Source organism: Cornus florida, unplaced genomic scaffold (genome assembly GCF_030987335.1).
Source record: "Cornus florida cultivar Cherokee Brave unplaced genomic scaffold, ASM3098733v1 CherokeeBrave_3.0.0_Hap2_Chr01, whole genome shotgun sequence".
NCBI lineage: Eukaryota > Viridiplantae > Streptophyta > Magnoliopsida > Cornales > Cornaceae > Cornus > Cornus florida.
In genome coordinates this window covers 8702999-8726724 of record NW_026775571.1, presented here as the reverse complement: position 1 = coordinate 8726724, position 23726 = coordinate 8702999, and the positions used below count along the sequence as shown (strand labels likewise).

The 23726-nt window shown below is 33.4% G+C and overlaps 1 pseudogene; it reads left to right on the top strand.

Annotated features, from left to right (window-relative positions):
- The first annotated feature begins 3744 nt into the window (after window positions 1-3744).
- LOC132284178 (small nucleolar RNA R71) lies at window positions 3745-3842 on the top strand (annotated as a pseudogene).
- The last annotated feature ends 19884 nt before the right edge of the window (window positions 3843-23726 follow it).

The following is a 23726-nucleotide window of genomic DNA, read 5'->3' as shown; positions in this document are numbered from 1 at the left end:
TTTTGACCAATTAATGAAAAGTTTGCCGATTGCAAGATAGTTAACAATGTCAGCAAACCAATGCAACGTCCCATTTGAGATTTGAAAGAGTTGTTCATCCAGAAATGATTCATGAATTGGAAAATTTTGAGAAGATTCAACCATTAATCTAGAAAGATGATCGGCAATGACATTGTCAGAGCCCTTTTTGTCCTTGATTTCAAAGTCAAATTCTTAAAGAAGTAGTATCCATCTTATCAAACGAGGCTTGGTTTCTTTTTTCATTAAAAGATGCCTAAAAGCGGCATGGTTGGAAAACACAATGACTTTGGATCCTAAGAGATATTACAGAAATTTATCAACGGCATATACTACAGCAAGTAATTCTTTCTCGGTGGTAGAATAGTTCAATTGGGTACCTGAGAAAGTCCTACTTGCATAGTATATAGTACATGGTAGCTTACCTACCCTTTGCCCCAAAACAACACCCATTGCGAAGTCGAAAGCATTACACATAATCTTAAATGGTAAGGACCAATTTGGAGGTTACATGATGGGAGCGGATGGTAGAAGAGTGCGAAGTTGATGAAAAACATTCAGACATGCTTCATCAAAGACAAATGGAGTTTCCTTGGCAAGAAGGTTACACAAGGGTCTAGCAATTTTGCTAAAGTCTTTAATGAATCGGCAATAAAAACTGGCATGACCTAAAAAGGAGCGGATTTCTCTCACCGTAATAGGTGAAGATAATTCGGAAATCAGCTCAACTTTTGCTCTATCTACTTCTATTCCTCTTTTAGAAATGACATGTCCAAGCATGATTTCTTCTTGAGCCATCAAATGGCTCTTTTCCCAACTTAACACAAGATTAGTCTCGCGACATCTTTGAAGCACTTTTATGAGATTTTGGAGTCGCGAATCAAATGAGGACCCAAAAATCGAGAAGTCATCCATGAAGACTTCTAAATATTTCTCCACCATGTCCAAAAAAATTGACATCATGCACCTTTGAAAAGTGGCAAGAGCATTGTATAATCCAAAAGGCATCCGTCGATAAGCAAATGTACCGAAAGGACATGTGAATGTGGTATTTTCTTGATCTAATGGATCTAGGGCCACTTGATTGTACCCCGAGTAACTATCTAGGAAGCAATAACATTGTTGCCTGGTCAATCTTTCCAAGATTTGATCAATGAAAGGCAATGGAAAATGGTCCTTCCTAGTGGCGGAATTTATCTTTCGGTAATTTATGCAAACACGCCAAGAAATAGCGATGCGTTTTGAAATGAGAACACCATTAGCATTTTCAACAACTGTGATTCCTGACTTTTTGGGAACCACTTGAGTTGGACTAACCCACTCAGAATCAGAGATAGGATAGATGATTCCCGCATCTAGAAGTTTCACAACCTCCTTCATGACAACTTCCTTTATATTTGGGTTCAATCTCCTTTGAACATCCCTAAATGGCCTTTCATCCTCTTCCATGTGTATGCGATGCATACAAATAGAAGGATCAATGCCTTTTAGGTCAGCCACACTCCATCCAATGGCTTCTTTGTTAGCTTTAAGCACTTCCAAAAGATCATTCTTTTGGCCATATTCAAGATTTGAAGCAATGATGACCGGAAGAGTCTCTTTTGGGCCTAAGAAGGCATATTCGAGATTGAATGGAAGAGGCTTAAGCTCAAGAATAGAAGGAGAGATGAGAGAAGGAATTGGTGGAGTACTAGAAAGTGAAGGAAGAGGTTCTTTCTTGGGTGGGAAATCCAAAGTGGCCACAGAGTCCATCAAAGCATTCACCTCACTTATGGATCCTTCTGTGTCAAAATCACAACTTTCAAACATTTCACAAAGGCACGCCTCAAGAGGGTCCTTAGAGAGAATAGTGGGAAGAGTCTCCCCTGTGGTTTTATCCAAGACATCCACTAGGAAACACTCGTCTTCATCTGTGGGATGTTAACTTGCATTGAAAACATTAAGCTTAACCATCATGTTGCCAAAAGAGATGTCCATAATGCCGAATCTACAATTAATAGTGGCATTGGCGGTGGCAAGGAATGGTCTTCCTAGGATAACTGAAATGTGATTGGTGAAATTAGGGACTGGCTCAGTATCTAGTACCACAAAATCAACTGGGAAATAAAATTTATCAACCTTAATTAGAATGTCCTCAACAATTCCCCTCGTTTTCTTAATTGATATATCGGCTAGTTGGATTACTACAGATGTTGGCTTCAAGTCCTCTAATCCTAATTGCAAGTAAATAGAGTATGGAATGGGATTAATACTTGCACCTAAATTAAGGAGAGCTCTACGTACCTCTTGGTTTCCAATAACACAAGAAATGGTCGGGGTACCCGGATCCTTAAACTTAGGAGGAGTGTTAGAAAGAATAATAGAACTCACTTGTTTCGTTAAAAGCACTTTATTAAGGCACTTTCCTTTACTCTTCCTCTTTTGAGTGCACAAGTCCTTCAAGAACTTTGTATATGGTGAAATTTTCCTAATTGCATCTAGGAGAGAAAGATTAATTTTCACTTGTTTAAACACTTCCATTATGTCATAAATTTTTCCTTCTTGTCTCCTAAATGATGAAGTCTCTTTCAAAGCTTAAGGACATGGAGCTTTTGGCTCATAAGGCTTTTCTAATTGGGGAGATGATGATGAAGATGATGGAATGTCCTTTTTGGAACCACTAGCATCCAAGGAAGTAGGAATATGATTCTGAATGAGACGGATGCAATCACTTGGTTGCGTTAATTCACTATCCTCCTTAGGTACCTCTACCTTATTGTCCACTTTCCTACCACTCTTTAAGGTAGTAATTGCTTGAACTTGCTTATTTCCAGAAAATTCTGATGAAGGACTTGCTTGCGCCATCAATTGCCCTTTAGAATTTGTCTCAGTTTGACTAGACAACTTACCTTTCTCTCTCACATTTAAAGAATTAGCTAATTGTCTGATTTGAGCTTCAAGATTTACAATTGATTGAGAGTGAGAATGAAACAATTGATTATCCTTTCGGAGATCACCGAAGGCTTCCAAGACTTTGTCCTCAAAAGCAGGACTCTTGGAAGGTGCTTGATTTGGATTAGAGTAAGATTGAGAATTTGATACTTGAGGATGAGAGTATTGATTCACATTATGAGGATAAAATGAAGGACGGTAATCTTGAGAATTCTGATTTTAATTTTGGAGATGTGGAGGAACATACTTTGCTTGGTAACCTTGAGTTTGAGGAGGGTTTGCACCGTCTCCTTGATTTTTCCATGCAAAGTTTGGATGATTTTTCCATCCCGGATTGTAAGTATTGGAATAATGTTCCCTTGATAAATGAAATCTGTATTTGCTTGTTCTTGAGACTCACTTGGTATGATTTGTCTAAGAGGGCAATTTGAAGTATGGTGGGTGTAACTAGAATAAGTCATGCATATTTCATTGGAAGGATGTGAATAAGATTAAATTACCGGACCTTGATTCAAAAGGAAATTATCAAATTTTTGAATAAGATTTTTGACCTCGGCGGCAATTTCCATGAAAGTGTTTATTTGACATAGAGCTTTCTTCCCTCCCACATTTGCTAGGCGACCCCCCTAGAAGATGAAGACCTATGCATTGAGTTTTCACTCATTTTTTCAAAGAGATGCCAAATTTCATCTTCATTTCTTTTCTATGTAGCTTCCACCACAGGAAGCATCAACAATGCCGTTATTAGTATCGGATAAACTTGAAAAGAAACATTGAACAAATTACCACTTAGGAATGTCATGATGTGGACACTTCCATAGCAAGTCATTCAAATGTTCTCATGCTTCAGGAAGGGGTTCTTCTTCTTCTTGTGCAAATTCACGAATGAAAGTTCTCATTAAATCGGTTCGACTTGCGAGATAGTATTTTTTTAGGAACTTTTGTTGCAATTATGCCCAAGAGGTGATTGTATTTGACCGCAAGTTGTTAAACCAATATTTAGCTTTATCCTGAAGAGTGAAAGGGAAAAGCTTCATTTTAAGGACTTTTTCCGGAACATCCGTGATTTTCACGATGGAACAAACTCCTAAGAACTCATCTAAATGTTTATAAGGCTTTTCATTGCTCAACCTATAGAAAAGGGGGCACATGTTAATGGCAGAAGCCTTACTCTCATAATGATGAGCACATAAATTTGGCAATTGAATGCAAGTGGGTGCATTATATTGATTTGGAGTGTAACGATCCCTAAGGACCATTGGAGGATTGAGAGGAGGATATGGCATTTGACCTTGATGATGGTATGCCATTTGACCTTGTTGAGGGTATGCCATTTGAACATATTGTTGTTGTTGCTCACCAATTGGGGGAACAACATTTGGCTTGGCATCCCTAGATTAGGTTGTTGCACCACAGGATTAATTGGTCGTGGCATTCCCAAGGGTGGATGCACACCTTGAGGATCCACAATATGAACTTGTTGTGGGTGGTGCACACCGTTATGATCCACATAACCAAGATCTTCAATGGGATCTACAATTGGATCTATTGGGTCTTCCATTAAAGGTGATGGAAGATCAAAATTTGGAAGATTAGGATGACTATCCCTAGTACCTCTTAAACGTCGAAAAAAAACTTCGAGATTTTGATTTACAGGAACAAGAGGATGATTAAGTAATTTATGACCATGCATGCACTAGAATAAGTCAACACACCAACACTTCAATTTTTCAACCTCCACATACGATGTTCCCAAACTCTTCAATAATAGCAATGTACTTAAAACAAATAAATGCCTCTACACGGGCCGATGCCTTCTACAAGAAGGTATGCTTGGACTTTAAAATAAAACAATTCAAATTAAGCCTCCAATTGGGCTGTCCAAAGCATGCAAGACGGTAAACAATTAAAGCATAAAAATCAAAGAGAAATTTACAAATGGTCCTTAAGCAACTTCAATTTTTTTTTTTTAATTGCTTCAAAGTCCAGCGTTTGTTCCACTTTACTTCAAGTACCTAATTGACAAATAGCAGATGAGAAAATAAAAATTAAAATGACTTTAAAGTAAACAATCAACAAAGAACTAATGTCTAATTCAATTCTTTATACCGTTAGATCCCCGGCAACAGCGCTAAAACTATGATGCGACCGAGCGTGTGCACAAAATAATGCACAACACTTTAGGTTTAGAAATAATGTCAAGTAGGCATCATATTTTATAATTTATAAACCACTAAACACTTATACTATGGAGTATGAAGTGAGCAGGGATTGTCCCAAGAGATCTAACCAATTATAGGTTTTTAGAATTGAATTCTACTTGAATGCTTATGTGATTGCTGAAAAAGGTTTTGTTTTGTGATTAGAACTAATTTAACTTAAGTGATTGCAATAAAATAATGGAGTTTAAAAGATTGGAAAGAAACTTAGGGTATAGGATTCATCACTAAGCACATTCCCTAACTCACTAACTTTCACTAATTGGGGAAATAATGTAATGTAATTCTAATGTAGCTAACATTTGCAAAGAAAAGTATGAATCTTCAATTTCAAGCTTGAATTACCTACTTAATGACAATTAAACTAGGTGTAGTATAATTCATCAATCCAAAACATGACTCATCAATTCAAGTTACAATTTTAACATACATCAATCAAGAAGGAATGCAATTGTGACAAAGAGTATGGAATTCAAACACAAGTATAGATGGTCTACTTATTTAATAATTAAATTGCAATTAAACTAATTAAACTTAAATTAAACTAATTAAACATGAACTTAAATAATTAATCAGACAATGAATTAACCTAATTGTGTAGTACCATCCATCAAGTAAAAGCAATTTCCATCAAATTGAAGCACAACTACAACTAATTATTACCATGCATAGATATCACAAGATTTAATTCAGAGAGAAATCAAGTGTAAAGGTTGATTAACAAGCAAAAACACATAAGACAACATGAATTTAACATTGATAACCAATTGGAAGAATTTATTCAATACCATTCAAAGTCTATACAAAAATTACACAATTTACATCCCCAAAATAGTAAAAGAGAGAGAAGTTAGGTTACATGCTTAGGGTTTATCCAACCCTAAGTAGAAGAATTGGTCACTCATGGTTGATGGAGTTGAAGACAGAATAATCTCCTTCCTTGGATTCATCTTCTCTAAGCTTTTTCTTCCAAACCCTAGCCCGTTCTTCTGTTTCTCCCCTTTTTCGTTTTCCAGAGAGAATATCGATATCTACAAAAATAAAATGTAATAATAAAATAAATAAAAACTCCCCTAAAAAACTAATGGGTATTGGTTTCCTTAAAACTAAGCCTTATTGGAGACCAATAAGTTACAAAATAAGCCCAAAACAAGAAAATCCCGTAGCCAAATAAACATCAATCCCACAATGCTGCCAGGGGCTGGGGGATCGATCCCCCAGCCTTGGGGATCGATCCCCCAAGGGCATTTTTAGTTCTGTGAATAGTGGGGATTGATCCCCCATTCTCCCCCAGTGTTGGAAATTCCTTTTAAGCCTTATTTAGCTCCATTTTGGCTTCGGGCTGATTGAATTGCTTCTTAATATTTGGGAATATCATCAAAGGTCCGAAAAAGGTAGAATTGACCGCTTTTGAAGAATAAGCACACTATACGAACAATGGTTGCGGCCTCTTTTTGCCATTTTTAAAACTTTTTTCAATTGTCTTTGCTTGACTCCAAAAAGGCTTTAATGAACCGAAATTAGTCCGTTTGAACCTTATTGACCTGAAATTGACAAAAACATAAATTAGAACTAAAATATGAAAGTAAGATAGATGTAAGGACTAAAACACCCAAGTTTAGGTGTTGAAATGTGCAACATTTAAGCACTTATCAATTAACATATATGAAATTGAGAATATTTGAATGAGTGTTGAGAACTTTATTTAATTATTTTCTTGTATGAAGTTTAATTCACCTAGTTGTAATTTAGGTAGAAATAACTTGTAATGTGATATTAAACTAGGCCTTGACATGACCTTCGACCTATATTAATTTTTGAATATTTGGAGTTGCTTGGTAATCTTGAGAATTTAATTATTTAATTTAATTAAATTCTATTTATATGCTTCCATTGAGGTAATTAGGCATTGATGTTGTTTTTATGCTTAATTTATAAATTTAGGACTTGTTGTATGATTACATTATAGCATTCCATGAGTAGAAGTTATAATTTTAACTTGTTTATATACGCATTGTATATTTGACATGTTTATCATTGTTGCTTAAAGACATAGGACGAATATTGTGTGTTTTACATGACTTGTTTGTATATGGTAGTTGACTAGTGTATTGTGTATATGTATTATACCTTGATGCACAACTTGTTAATTTTAGGAAAGCTTGCACGAACATTGGAATATGTTACGGTTAGGGCATGGCTCTAGTACGGGGGATGAGAGCTCCCCTTACAACATATAGTGCGCATTGGGTGATACCTTTAGGGCTAGTAACCCAAAAACACCAATATACGGTTTTATTCCGGCTTTAGTGCGCACTAGGTAGCACCTTGAGAGCTAGTAACCCGAGATCACTTGTTTGGTTATTGAGATCGTATGTCCTTGTCTTTCCGCCACTACTTGATTTCGCATTCAATTCCAAGTTGTTTAATATGGATTATTTATAACTTGTGACGTGGTGTTTGACATTTCAATTAGGTACAGTATACATGTGCCTAGTATACTCGTATGCCTTGTTTTCCAATACAAGTTAATAGTACTAAATTGTTATAACTTGTTGTTTCTGCATTTTAGATTTCAAGTTGTTAACTTTGATAATATATGCCTTGATGTGTTGTATTAGAAGTTCTACTTTTACTAAATTGTAATATTTAGTTGTTTACGCACTTTAGGTTTCAAATGGATAATTTTGATAATCTATATTTTGATGCGTTGTATTAGAAGTTCTAATATTAGTTAAGATTGCATTGATATTGTAATTTGGGTTTTAATTGTTTAGTGTAGCCTAGGATGATTCCTTAGACTCATTTGGAACATAGACGTTAGGTGGCATGAATTGTTTTAGTTGTTTTCGCATTTTAGGTTCCAAGTTGATAACTTTGAATACCAATGTCTTATTACGTTACACCATATGCCCCTATGTTGTTTACTTGCATAAATATTGTGGTTTATGCTAGGAATATTATAAAGTAACTTAGGATGATCCCTGAGTCTCACTTTTGACCTAGACGTTAGATGGCATAAACCTTATAAATTGTTTCACATTAATGTGATAAACTTGTAAAAAGTTAGGTCTATGCATGCTCATTCCCTACGAGTAATACATGTTACTCACCCCTCGTTGAATGCGACCTGTTTTAGGCAAGAAGACGTGGTTTCGGGATGCACAATATCCCTGGATGTTTTTGTAGACTTAAAGTATTTAATCCATGCAAATGTTTGCATGAAATGTTATTTTTGATTTAAAATGTCAAAACTTATATATTTGGTTCTAAATATGTAATGAACACTTAAGTGCGCCATTTGTGATGTATTTGACATATATGTAATAAGGCCATGGGCCAAGAATATTTAATTTGTATTCTAAGTACTTTTATTTCTAAGTGATTTTGTTGAAAAATAGAAAAATGGCATGTATTAACTTCACTACATTTGCATGGGGTGTGGGAAGTGCGCTTTAATACTTCCACAGGGTCTCTTCAATCATGCATGAAGTGTGGACAAGGGCTAAATGGTCCTTTGAAACCATTTGATAATTTTTAGTTTCAAGTTTCTCTTTTAAATGCCATTTTAAGCAAAATTTGAGGTTTAACAGGTGATATTTTGTATTTAACGACCATTGAGACCGCAGGCCATTGGAACATGTGTAAATATGTATATTACGTTTGCGTGAATGCTCACCTTACAAAAAATATCACATTTGTATGAAATGGATGCTTATTGGTCTCAAGTTTTTCATTTAAAGCATTTTCTTTGCATTTTGAGGTTTAGATAGGTCATGTTTTGCATCGGGCATTTTTGGGAGTCGCGGACCATTCCCCCGTGCTTAAAATCACTATTTACGTTTGCGTGCATGATCGTTTTAGCACACAACACCATTTAGGGTCAAATGAACACTTGGTGCAAAGTTGTTTATTCTTTTTTTTTCATCGCTTTTGACCTAAACTGATTTAGGGGGCATTTTGGAATTCCCTTTGAAGATTTAATTCCGGACTTGACATGGTCACATAGATAATGTGATTTTAGGGGGGTTTCTTCCCAACATTGTTTTAGAAAATGTCGTTTCGGTCTCGAAAACCCCACGTCAAATCTGATTTTCTGGTGCGCACATGCATTTTCAGAAAAGTCTGTTTTAAAGGTATTTTGGGGATTTCACATCAAGAATAAACTTTTCTTTCGACATTATATTGAGGGGGGTTCTTTTTCATATTTTTCCAAAAAACGTCATTTAGTGCCTCAAAATGGCACACGATTTTCAACATTTTGCCCAGGTCACTATTCACTGCTGTCAAAATACTATTCACGGCTGCGACGACGTCAAAACTTTGTTTTGGCTTTTCTCTTCCATTCGGACTCCGAATCAAGTGATTTTTGAGTCTAACTTGATTAATTTTTTGTCGTCTTTCCAATGGTGTGCTCGGTAGCACCAAATCTGGCTAGAAATTACCATTTTGCCCTTGGAGCTAAACTTATCCGTTTTTTAAACGTCGCTTCCGCTTGTTTTCCTTTTGTTTCCGTGGCTTCATGAGAAGTCATGATTGTGTCCTAAGGATGATGTACATTTCTAGAGACATTGTTTTCATGTAAAAAGACCATTTTTCCCTTGAGGGCTTTTTCGGTCTTTTTCCGATCTTTTTCTTTTGAGTCGGTTCTCATGGAGTTCCGTGGTCTCATGGAAGGTCACTTTGGCGTCCTAGGGATGTTGTATATCCCTAAAGACCTTTTTTATATTTTCGTTTCCGCATCTTGGATCCGTTATCGGGTCAAACTTCAGTTCATCACAGGACGCACTGTAATACCCCTAATTTTAAAAGGATAGGCCTGGTATTTTAATTAATTATTTAATTGCATTTTTAATACTTTTATTATTTATTTGCTTGTTATTTGAATTAATTGGGTATTTACTTATATTTGTTTGTTTAATTAATTGTATTTGTTTGTTAATTGGTTGCGATTTGATTAATTGTATTCTTTGTTTTATTTTTCTTTAAGTGAATTTAATGTTTTAATTAGGCAACTTAGTTTTATTTATTGGAAGCAGATGTAAGGTTATAACGTGGGTTTTGTCCTATGGGCCAACTAGAGTCTAATTTAATTAGGGTTTTAATTAGGGTTTCAGTCTTGTTTTACCATTAGACTTAGGTTATATTTGAGCCTATAAATATATGGTTATAGTCGGTAGCAAGGGTTGGAAAAACCTATTCACGTATCAAAGCTACAGAGAGAAACAGAGAGAGGTTTTGAGAAAATAGAGCACGTTCGGTGAGGGTTTCGGCTACGGCTTAAAGGTCAGACATAGGAGAAAGGAAGAACAGGAGTAGTAGGAGGCTTGACAATGTTCAGTATTGCCGAAAACTTAGAAACGACGCCGAGATTTCATTATTGAAATCACAGACAAGTTCTTTTCTTCCTCTTTCTCGTTGGCTTGTGTTCTGTAACGACCCACTCCACCACATGGTATGATATTGTCCGCTTTGGGCTTAAGCCCACACGGTTTTGCTCTTGGGCTTCACCCAAAAAGGCCTCAAACTAATTGGAGATGACACATTTACATATAAGCATTTCATCTTTCCTCTACCCAGGCGATGTGGGACTTGTGCACCCGTAGCTCACCAATATGGTAACTTGACAGTGTCTCTCACACCCGCCCACAGCACACCCGCCCACAGGGTCATCACAATCCACCCCCCTTGGAGGCCCGACGTCCCCGTCGGCACACTTCCGGTTGGGTCAGGCTCTGATACCATTTGTAACGACTAACTCCACCACATGGTATGATATTGTCCGCTTTGAGCCTGAGCCCGCACGGTTTTGCTCTTATTTATTATGAGTTTTAGTAGGGATCGTCTACAGAGATTATACGTGTTGGAATTTAATTTCGACTCTAATGTATTAATTGATTGCAAAAGAGAGAGATTGGTTGATTAAACTAAGATGCAAGGAAATTAAAATAAACTAAGTTGAGTTAGGGATTTAAGAGATGAGAAGTGAGGTCTTGGGGTGCATTGGAATCGCCACCAAGCTCGTTCACTAAGCCATACACTTTCAATTAATTTGGGGAAAACCTTCTTGTGAACAAAATACGACTACCAATTGCAATATTAAGTATGGACCATCAAATTCAATAAAGAATTGTCTACCTAATTGACACATAAACTAAGTGTAGCACAACCCATCAATTCTAAGCATGACCCATCAAACTAGTCATAATTGCAGTACACATCAATCTAGAGAATCATGAAATTTGCAATAATAAGTCATGGAATATCAAATCAAGTAAAGATTGTCTACCTACCTACAAGCATGAATTAAATTATAGAATAACCCATCAAGTATAAGTATAATCCATCAAATTAATTGACAAACCCATCTAATAAAAACCATGTCTAGCCATCACTAGATTCTCAATCAACCACACATCGATATGCAATTAATATAGAAAAACTAGTGTAGAGATCAATTCCCAAAAAATCACACATAAGACAACATGTAATCACATAGAGAATCAATAGAAAGAATTAATCCATATAAATCAAAGAAGAACCCACGATTCATTAAATTCACAAGGCTAAAACACTAATCACAAGATATATTCCCCAAAAAGTATGAAAGACATAAAGGTTTAGATTATAAACTTGGGGTTCATCCAAGCCCCAAGGAGAAGTCTAGCTAATCATGGAGGAGGTGGGTGTGATCTTGGAACTCTCAAGGGCAATTCCCAAACATGGCTCCATATTCTTCCTCTTCTTATTTGTTGAATTCTAGAGAGAGAGTGTGTAGATTTTGAGATGTGTTCTTGGTGCCTCCACTCTTCTCTTTTCTTCTAACCATAATCTCTAACTTTTCTAAAGAGAGAAAATAAAATTGTAATGTAAAATTGAAGACAAAAGATATATTACAAAATTGTTCAATTCCCTTTAAATACAAAGTCCTTGGAGTAGGGAACAAGTCAAAAAATAAGCCTTTAAAATATCTAATCATGCAACTATGTGGTAGGTAGAATTCGGACGCGCGAGAATAAAACAGCTCGTTGCCAGCGTATTTTCGATCGATCGAAGAAATCTTCGATCAATCAAAAAATTCTCGATCCATCAAAAAATGTAGCATTTTTTACCTCTTTCCGAATTTTTCTGGAATCTTCTCGGAACTTTTGCTTAACTCCAAAAAAGCTGTAATGGACCATTTTTAGCCCGTTAGAATCTTATTGACCTAAAATAGATAAAAACACAAATAAGTACTAAAACGGGAAAATAAAGATAGATGAATGGACTAAAATACCCTAATTTAGGTGCTAAAATGCATTACATTTGAGCACTCATTAGAATTCTTTATAAATTATTCCCATAATTTAATACATAATCAATTTTTACATTCTACATAAAAATAAAAAAATAAATAATATTAGGTATCGCTCAAATTTTCTTTTCTCATTGATTTTTCCATTTACCAATGAATTAGTATAAACTTACTTTACTAAAAAAGAAATATAGATTTTTATACTATGACACAAATTTTTATTTATTTCTATATGATTTTACTTAATTTAATTCAAAAAGTAATGTTATTTTCTACTGTTACAAGTTTTATCTCTCACTAAATAAAATATAGGTCACTAAAATCAATATATTTCTTTTCAATATTCTTCAAATTTGTTGTGTCGAAACTTTTATTTTTTTAATTTGATGTATTTTTTTTCATAATTAATTTGATGTATTTATAGTTTATATGAAAATTTTAATCAATAATTATATTTGAAATCGAATTCTCTCCTAACTAAAGAATGGAACCATACTATCCTAATTACATTTTATATGTAGGAATCAAAGTATACAAAGCCACAAATTCAATTATATTTGTGATTTTTTCACCAAATTTGTCTCATATTCCATTTTTTTAGCTATTCACAATTCAACATTCACAAATAGTGGGTTTAAATTATCACCACCAATTGTTAAACTTCTATTGTGATAAAAAGTCCGTTAGAGCTACGTTGTCCAAGCAAAAAAATAAAAAAATCTATTAAATCTTCACACCCAAAGTCAAAAAAGTAGTTAGAATTATTTTATACACTTATGATTTACAATTATATTTAATGGTTTAAAACTATGAATTTTAATATTTATCTAAAATTAGTATTTATATCATAGTTAATAATTATTTAAGTAAAAAATTGTAACTCATTCAATTTTAGTCTTACTCCTAGAATTCTATTTGTTACTCATGATTCATTAATATGCAAAAAAAAAAAAAAAAAAAAAAAAAAAAAAAAAATTGATTTCATTAATATTTAAAACTGTAATTACTCAAACAAGTTGCTAATTAATTATTTAAAAATAAATTTTATTCTGATAATTTTTTAAATTTTTAATTAAAATTATAAAATAATTTTTGATAACGTGCATATGTGGTTTTTATTAGTGTGTGTGTGTGTATATATATATCTAATGAACTTTTACGTCAAAAATGGTTTAGTTTTGATCAATTTTTCATGATCCCTGGAAGCAAAAGCTCAGTTTTATTGGGCCTAAATCTGAGCTGCTACTAAACTTGATAGGTCACATTTCAACATTGGACTCCACAATATAAATACTTAAATGGGCTTCAAATAAAAACCCATTTTAATTTGCATTGGATCAATCTTAATTTAAGCCCAATTTTCATATATTTTTTAGTTAGTGGGGAGGGGGTTGCGATGGCTCAAAGTTAGACTCCCAGGATAAGGGGGAGCAGCCCTGCAACTTAGGCTAAGAAGGCATTCACAAGCCCAATTTTCATATTAGCTATAGTCCTTTTTCGTATAGAAATATATTTATAATTCTCCACCCTTTTATATGTAATTATGAAAACTAGAAGAAGAAACCCAATGCACGAAATTTCCGCCATTGACCTTCTACTTTGAAAGGCGGGGGAAAAATCCCCTAAAGTACTAAACTATAGCCTTTGGCAGTGTTTTTGAAATTTCAAAAGGTCTTAAGTTTCCACAAGAAGCCCAAATTGTTAAGTTTTTCTTCCTAAATTCATATTTATTTTACTTTAAAATATTAGATATACCCATTCTATGTTACGGTTTTTTTTTTACATTAATTTTGTTTAATTGTGCTGAATGTTAATTTCAGTGTGTGGGTCATATGTTGGCATCTTTAGTCGGACTAGCAAGTATATGGTTTTTTTTTTTTTAAAGGCCCAAGTGAATTTTGTAAATGCCCAAGTGAAGTTAAGTGGATCTAATCTCCTCATTTGGGCTTGTTTTATTTCTTTCTCATTATTACCTTAAGGCAACTGGAATATTCTCTCTTCAAAATTTTCTATTACATATCATTTCATCTATTATATTTAACTTTTTAAAATATATTCTTTTTAATAACCTCTTCTTTATTTTTGGTCATAGCTTGTTACCTTTTATTACAATTACTCTTCCTCGTTTGACCAGTACATCTTCTATTCCATTTGGTGAGATGGAAAAAAATTGGATGGAAGAAAAAGAAGAAGAGATGATTAAGAGATCCTTAAGGAAGATATTGTGTACTTCTTTCTTTTTGTTTGGCTGGATGGAAGAGAATAGAATAGCCAATCCATCCTCTTTTCTATTCTCTACCAAACGAAGGAAGTTTGTTTCTTTTTTAATGTCTTCCCCCCTCCCCTCTTCCTTCATTCCTACTAGGGCTGCAACTCGGGCAGACCCAACTCGAAATAACCCTAACCCAGTCCGAAAATTTATGGGCTTGGACAATGTTTTTCTAATTTCGGTTTGGGCCTGGCCTATATATTTTGAGCTTGAATTCAATTCGGATTGAGGCTGGGTTGATATGGATGAAGCCCGAAATCCAACCCGAGACAGAAAATATTATATATATTTATAATTATACTTAAGTCACAAGAGTGTAGTAGCCAAGTTGGTAGTGTGCTTGGGATTTATACTTAAAGTTTTAGGTTCAAGTCATGGGTGTAGCATTAATTGATATATTTTTTACACACAAATTCTCCTGAGATGGGTTTAGTGCGGGCTTGGGCTGGATAAATTATGTATGGGCTGGGCTTGGGCAGTTCAGCTCGAGTTGAAGATTTTCTATATGGGCCTAACCCGAGATGAATGCCAAGCCCGTCCAACCCGCTCGAGTTACAGCCTTAATTCCTACTAAACAGAGCATTAGATTCTGTGCCCAAATATGTAAGTACTCTTTAAAAATCTTTTTCTTATTACTTTGTATTATTATTATTATTTGGGTAAAGTATAGTCACACCCCCTGAGATTTGGTAAAAGGACACTCAGAGGAAACTTACCTGTTTTTTGGATAAAGACACCCCCTGAAGGTTCAAAAATGGACAAAGACACTCCTTTACATAAAAAATTGACCAAATTACCCTTTGACCATTTAGGAGACTTTTTAACTTTATAATCTAATAAATTTGACCAATCTACCCTCATGAATAATTTATGCATAAAAAAAAGTAAAAAAAAAAAAAAAACCTTTATATTGTTCACTTTTTTTTTTCTTTTTATTTTTTATTATTTACTTTATAAATGTCCCAACTTCTTAAAAATGTAGACGTCTAAAATGATTTTTTGATTCAATACATATATTTCAAATAAATTATATTTTGTTATTACTTCTTTTCTTTTTCTTTTTTATTTTTAAATTGAGATGCTTAATTCTTTCATCTAAAAAAATTAAATCAATCTCTTTTCCTTAAAAATAAAAAATATGGTACCAGTATATCTTTATGCATCTTAAATTATATATCAAATATTATGCATTTCCCAACATAAAAGAAAATAGGTACCATTTTAACTTTATGCATGCCTTTGTTTTATTTATTTATTTGTTTATTTATTTTTTTTCCTTTTGTTTTATTATTTTTTTTCCCTTTGTTTTATTATTATTATTATTTTCCCTTTTATGTTGGGAAATGCATAATATTTGATATATAATTTAAGATGCATAAAGTTATACTGCTACCATATTTTTTATTTTTAAGGAAAAGAGAATGGTTTAATTTTTTTAGATGAAAGAATTAAACATCTTAATTTAAAAATAAAAAAGAAAAAGAAAAAAAGAAGTAATAACAAAATATAATTTATTTGAAATATATGTATTGGATCAAAAAATTATTTTAGATGTCTACATTTTTAAGAAGTTGGGACATTTATAAAGTAAATAACAAAAAAAAAGAAAAGTGAACAATATAAAGTTTTTATTTTTTTTATTATTTTTTTTTATGCATAAATTGTTCATAAGGGTAGATTAGTCCAATTTATTAAATTATAAAGTTAAAAAAGTCTCCTAAACGGTCAAAGGGTAATTTAGTCAATTTCTCATGTAAAGGGGTGTCTTTGTTCATTTTTGAACTTTCAGGGTGTTTTTGTTTAAAAAACAGATAAGTTTTCTCTGAGTGTATTTTTGCCAAATCTCAAAGAGTGTGACTTTACTTTATCCTTATTATTTTAAGAGTGAGAATATTTTCTCATAAAATAAATAATTCAAATAACTATTTCAAAACCATGAGTTAGTTGGAGAAGAATCAAAGTTGACACCTCCAGATTAAGACTTTATGGACTGTACTTTATTGCAATGGAAGCAATTTACAATTTATAGTAAGAACATAGAAAAACTCCATAGAAGACAATTAATGTTGAGACTTTATGGACCGTACTTAATTGCCATGGAAGCATCTATAATGGAAGCAGATACAAGTCCACTCTTGAATTAATATCAAAATAGAGTAGGTTTTGCATCTAATTTAAATATGATTATTTATTTATTTATTTATTTTTCCTGTAATATGATTATTGTTGACCAGTTAAGTCGCTTGGTTGGACTTTGTTTTTGACTGCCTTACGTTGTTAATTAATTAGTTGTTATGACATTAATTACCATTGACAATTGCACATAGTAAAATTTCTTGTATTTGCAGTGGTAAGATTGTATATATCTGACTTGACTTGATTCAGACCTCGCAACGACGAGAGGGGCTAAAAGAATATGGAAAATGATAGGGTTACCGAATGATTTTTTTTCCGAATAAATTTCGAATCTGACGTATTTTTGTCTACATCATCTACTTAAACAGTTTTCAAAAAATAATTGTTTAACACGTGATAAGTATATCCAATCACGTCAAATTTGATATTAATTCGGAGATTCTTTTTCGGTTTCTCTATCATTACTCAAATAATATATATGTAAAAAAATGCTTTGAAATTTTACTTGTCAAGTGTTTTAAAAAAATTAATTATCCAAAATGTTAATAATGTGTAAATATATATATATATATATACACACACGGAAGGAACTTATATATATTCATAAGTTATACACGTATAACTAAGGAGCTACCTTTGTTGACAAGGAAGCACACGAATGGTCAACCACATGGTGTCTCTGACTTCAAATTATAGACTTACATAGGAGTTGAATCCTAAGGTCAAATAAAAGTAAAGCACAATTATACATGTTGAATTGGTTATTAATATATATATATATTCTCCGTCCAAGCTTAAAATATGCATTTTCTTTTAATATTAATTTTTTATAAAGCTAGCCCTGAACTGCAAAGCACAATGGTGATAGCTTCAAAGTTCAAACTTTCAAACACGTGTGTTGTTGTCGTCTATGATAGTGCTTTCTATCATTTTATTCGTTATAATAAAATGATGTATGAGGTTAAATTAATGGCTATTGAAGACCATTGAGATGCATTACAATGTTGGGACTTTGTCCAACCAAATGTCTCCGACACCCAAAAAAAAAAAAAAGAAAAAGAATGTAACTATTACTTTGTGTTCTTATTGCAATGATTTTTGTTAAGACAGATATATATCTTCTCAAAAGTATATATATATATATATTGTTTTGTTGATGTATTTAATTATGAATTTTGTTACAGTATTAAATTGTTTTCATACTTGATGAGTATTATGTTATTTATGCCGTCAGGTGAGGTTTTATTATAAGAAAACGATAAGTGAAATTTTTGCCGAATCCTCTATAAACTTATTTTGTTCTTATTCATATTATGATAATTGTAGAGGAAAAATAAAAAGATACTTTTAAATTGGTTCTTAGACTTAGATTAAGGTTGTATCACCTTTAATAGTGTTATGTTTAACTTCGGCATTGCCGATCGCTCATACTCAATTATGCGTTATATAGGGGCATGTTTAGATTGCATGAATGTAATAAACATGGAATGTACACTTGAATAATGAACACAAGTTATTCAATGGAATGTACACTTGAATAATGAACACAAGTTATTCAATTCCAACTGTTTGGATTTGTGTCTCAAATTCTATTAATAATTAGATTTTCGTTTTAAAGTCATAGTTTGTGTGGAAATTTTTTGTTAGGCAAGTCTTGGCCTCTAACAAATTACTCCCTCTGTCCCAAAATACACGTTTGCATGGGGAATTCAACTTTTTTATGGTAGTGAAGTTTTAATAGTTTTCTTATTATACTGATAAGAGTAAAGTTTCAATTATGCCCTTACTAAAAGACAAAATAGTGTTTCGTAATTTGTGCAATTGTTTAGTTTAAAGGATAGTTTGGGAATGTTATAAAAAATAGTACATTAAATTTTGGAATGGGACATATTTTTTGGGACATCCCAAAATGAAAAGATAGACAAATATTTTGGGACAAAGGGAATATAATCTTTGTCCACCACGGAATTGGGTTTAGGGCGTGGTGGAATTGGGTTTAGGGCACTATAAATAGATATGCTTAGGTAATTGTTGAGAGATGTATAAAGAAAATATAAGAGGGGCTAATAATTGTTGTAAACTCATGTTATCTTTCCATTCAAGAGTACACGTACATATAGAGTATTGTACAACAGAATTGTGAGATATAGAATTTTGAATTGGCTAATTTTGGTGTCAAAACGAGTCCGATCGAGTTGTATTTTCAAGTTTAAAATTCAAGATCGAGATTGGTTGCGGAATTAAAGAGTTATTCAAGTTCGATAGCTTGAAACCTACGAAAAGGTAAAAACAACACTCTAGGAAGTTGAGTTAAAAGGCTACGACACTTGCATACATGAGTGGTTTCTCAAAATTGCATATTGCCAAAAAATTTCTAAGTGTTAGGCTTTTAAAATTCAAGACTGGCCATCTTGAACCAGTTCAACTTTCCAGAACCGGTTCAAGAATCAAAAGAATTCTTCGGATTTTTAACTGGCCATCTTGAACCAGTTCAAGATCTCTGAACCGGTTAAGTTCTCCAGAAGGAATTGTAATTTGGTTTCCTGTTCTGTTTAAACTTCCTATTTGACATAGATTTCTTTCCAAAAGACCTATGCACGAAATTAACTTCTTTTTTAAGCATATATAGGTTATTGAAAGTCTATATAAACATATTTTCTCATCTAGGTTTGTGTGGATTTTGCATTAAAACTTCTGATTTTTTAAAAGCCTTTGAGAGATATTTTGCAGAAAATCAAATCTGTTTTTTCTATTTTAATTTTGAACACACACATAAACACAAGAGTGATTTTAGAGTGTTGTTCAATTCTTGATCATGTTCAAGTCTATTGAATATTGCATCTACAATGATCAGAGAAAGCATATCTATTTCTTCTACATCAAATTCAAATCTTGAAGAAAAAGGTGAAGCGATCACAATTTGGAAGGGTCAAATTCAGATACGAGGATTGTTGTTTGATCTACTAGCAATCCTTCTACAGAGATCAAGAGTAAGCCTGGAGTTAAGAGTTGTTGGATGGGATATCGCAAAGACGGAGATTGTCATCAATTGGTTTTTGGTAGAATGATAGGGTGTGAGCCTGAGTCAAAATCCATTGTATTTTGTTTCAAATATAGTGGATCGTTTTGCTCTGGACTGTGCAGTCCACAAGATTTTTCCCACAACAATTGGTCTATTATGCCAATTGGGGTTTCCTCACTAAAAATCCTGGTGTCATCTGTCAAACTTTATTTGCTTTACTTGCTTTTATTTTGCATATGATTGTTTAATTATTTGCTAATTTAAGTAAAGCCAATTGAATAGAAAGACACTGATTAAATCCTTTTTAGATAAAAACTTACACTTTCCACAACTTATTCCATTGCACCAACTCACAAGAATATCAGTAAAGTTGTTACAAAAAATATTCTACATATCTCTTATATTTCAATGTATCTAAATATCTCTAATATTTCAACGTATCTCTCTTGATACTTTCAAAGTATTGATATTACCTATTAATATTCTAGATACCTCTTAGATATTAACTGCATATCTAAAGAATATATATATATATATAGTTTAACAACATATCTTAGTTGTTACTGTTACGAAAAATGCAGCGAACCAAGCAATAATTATGAAACACAAGAGAAAAATAAACACTGAACACAAAGATTTATATGTGGTTCAGTAAAGCCTATGTCCACGGTGGAGATCCGTCAAAAGTCTTCACTATGTGTAAAATAAGAAATTACAAGTTTTAGCCCCTCACTCTCAATTATGTATGAATTTCATTGTCTCTCTTACAACCCACTCCAAACCTTAAACACCCTTATATATTGAGTTACAAGAAAGTACTAATTAGGGTTCACGACCCATGAGCAAAAATGGGTCAAAAATTTTCCTTTGAGGCAAGCCCCACAAATGAGTCGTAGAGTTGTAAATGGGTTGCAACGCGACCCGGCACCAAATTCGGGCCACAATATTACAAATCTCCACCTTAGCTCTAATTACACCAAGGTCCACAATCTCCAGCTACTCCTTTCGCCTCTTCCATATGCCTCTAAGGGCCTCAGCAACTGCAAGTACTAATCAAGTCTAGATAGTGTCTGAACTTTAGAGTAATAATGACATTCGTCATCATATCTGTCAAATTCTCTGTTGTCCTAATCTTCCTCACTACAATAGCACCATGTGCAACCACATCTCTGATGAAGTGAAACTTGACATCAATGTGCTTGATCTTCTCATGGAACATTTGTTTTTAATCAGATGTATGGCACTCTAGTTGTCGCAAAACACAGTCAAATCATCCAGCTGTAAGCCCAAATCACCAACCAAGCCTCTCAACCATATAGCTTCCTTCACTGCCTCTGTAGCTACCATATAGTCAGCTTCAGTAGTAGACAGTGTGACACCTCCTAATTTCAGAGACATGAGTTGATCAAGTCCACACTAAAAAATCGGGGGATATCAAACAATTAATAATAAACGAATATAGAATACAAGAGGAATATAATAAAATAAATAATAATGCTGAAAGGAAAACTAAATAATAAATAATTAATAAATCCTCTGATACCAATACTCCAAATAAATCCATTAAACTATAAACCTCTAAAGTACAACTCGGGAATCCATATATTAAGGATCCCTAATAAAAATCTCATAATTGAAATTACTGATAAGTGCTCAAATGTGACGCATTTTAGCACCCAAGCTAGGGTATTTTAGTCCATTCATCTATTTTACTTTCATGTCTTAGATACTTATATGTGTTTTTGCCTATTTCAGGTCAATAAAGTTCAAACAGGCTAACAAGAGCCATTTAACTCAATTTTGGAGTTAAGGAGCAACGTTGGAAAGAAGCCAAGAAAATGCACCAGAGGATCTTCGATCGATTGAAGGGAATCCCGATCGATCGAAGAAGTCTACAATCGATCGAAATAAGGCGGTGCCAGCTCAACAAAGTGGATAAGGCCCAGAAGATATTTTTGATGCCACGTCAGTTTCCATCGATCGAAGCTAAGTGTTGGATCGATCGAAGTTCTTTGATCGATCGAAAATGTTGCTGGCAGTGAGCTATTTAATTCCCAAGCGCGCCAATTTTTACCTAAGTTGTTGACGAGGTTACTTGTATACGCCAAAATAATGTAGTGAATGTGCGGTTCAAGAAAAGCCTTTTAGGTCAAGTTTAAATTTATAAAAACCACTACTACTAACGTAGCAAGAGTGAGTAGGGATCGTCTCAAGGGATTATACGTGTTGGAATTTAACTTCGACTCTAGTGAATCACAAGATTGCAAAGGAGAGATTGATTGTTTGAATTAAACTAAAATTCAATTAATTAAAATGCAATTAAAATAAACTAAGTTGAGATAGAGATTTAAGAGATGAGAAGTGAGGTCTTGGGGTGTATTGGAATTGTCACTAAGCTTGTTCACCAAATCACACACTTTCAACTAATTTGGGAAAAACATTCTTGTGAATAAAATGCGACTACCAATTGCAATATTAAGCATAGACTATCAAATTCATATATAAATCGTCTACCTAATCGACAAATAAACTAAGTGTCATATAACCCATCAATTCTAAGTAGGACCCATCAAACTAGTTACAATTGCAGCACACATCAATCTAGAGAATCATGGAATTTGCAATAATAAGTCATGGAATATCAAATCAAGTAAAGATTATCTACCTACCTACAAGCATGAATTGAATTATAGAACAACTCATCAAGTATAAGAATAATCCATCAAATTAATTGACAAACCCATTCAATGAATATCATGCATAGACATCACTAGATCCTTAATTAATCACACATAGACGGGCAACCAATATAAAGAAACTAGTGTAGAGATTAATTCCCAAATAATCACACATAAGACAACATGTAATCACAAAGAGAATCAATAGGAAGAATTAAACCATATGAATCATGCAAGACATAATTCCTAATTTAATCACATATAGATATGTAAATAAACTAGAGAATTAATAGGAATAATTAAACTATAGAAATCATAGAAATATACCAAGATTCATTTTATTCACAAGGCTATAGCACTAATCATAAGATAAATTCTCCAAAAAGTCAAGAGATAGAGGTTTAGATTACAAACTTGGGGCTCATCCAAGCTTCAAGGAGAAGTCTAGCTAATCATGGAGGAGGTGGATGTGATCTTGGAACCCTCAAGGGCAATCCTCAAACATGGCTCTATCTTTTTCCTCTTCTTTTTTGTTGAATTCTAGAGAGAAAGAGTGTGTAGATCTAGAGATATGTTCTTGGTGCCTCCACTCTTCTCTTTTCTTCTAACCCTAACATCTAACTTTTCTAGATAAAATAATATTACAATCAAATAAAATTGTAGACTAAAGATATATATAGATTACAAAATGGTTCAATTCCCTTTAAATACAAGGTCCTTTTCTTAGTCACTAAGTCAGAAATACAACCCCAAAAATATCTAATCACGCAACTATGTGGTAGGTGGAGTTTGGGCGCACGGGAATAAAATAGCTCGCTGCCAGCACATTTTTTATCGATCGAAGAAATCTTCGATCCATCCAAATTTTCAGCATTTTTGACCTTTTCCGGATTTTTCTGAAATCTTCTAGGAACTTTTGTTTGACTCCAAAAAGGCTGTAATAGACCATTTTTGGCCCGTTTGAACCTTATTGACCTGAAATAAACAAAAATACAATAAGTACTAAACGAAAAAATAAAGATAGATGAATGGACTAAAATACCCTCGCTTAGGTGCTAAAACGCGTCACATTTGAGCACTCATCACTTGTGTAGCTGCGAATTTCCTCCAATCATAGGCTATTTTTTTGACTTGGTGCTTACTCAAAGTATGATGTAAT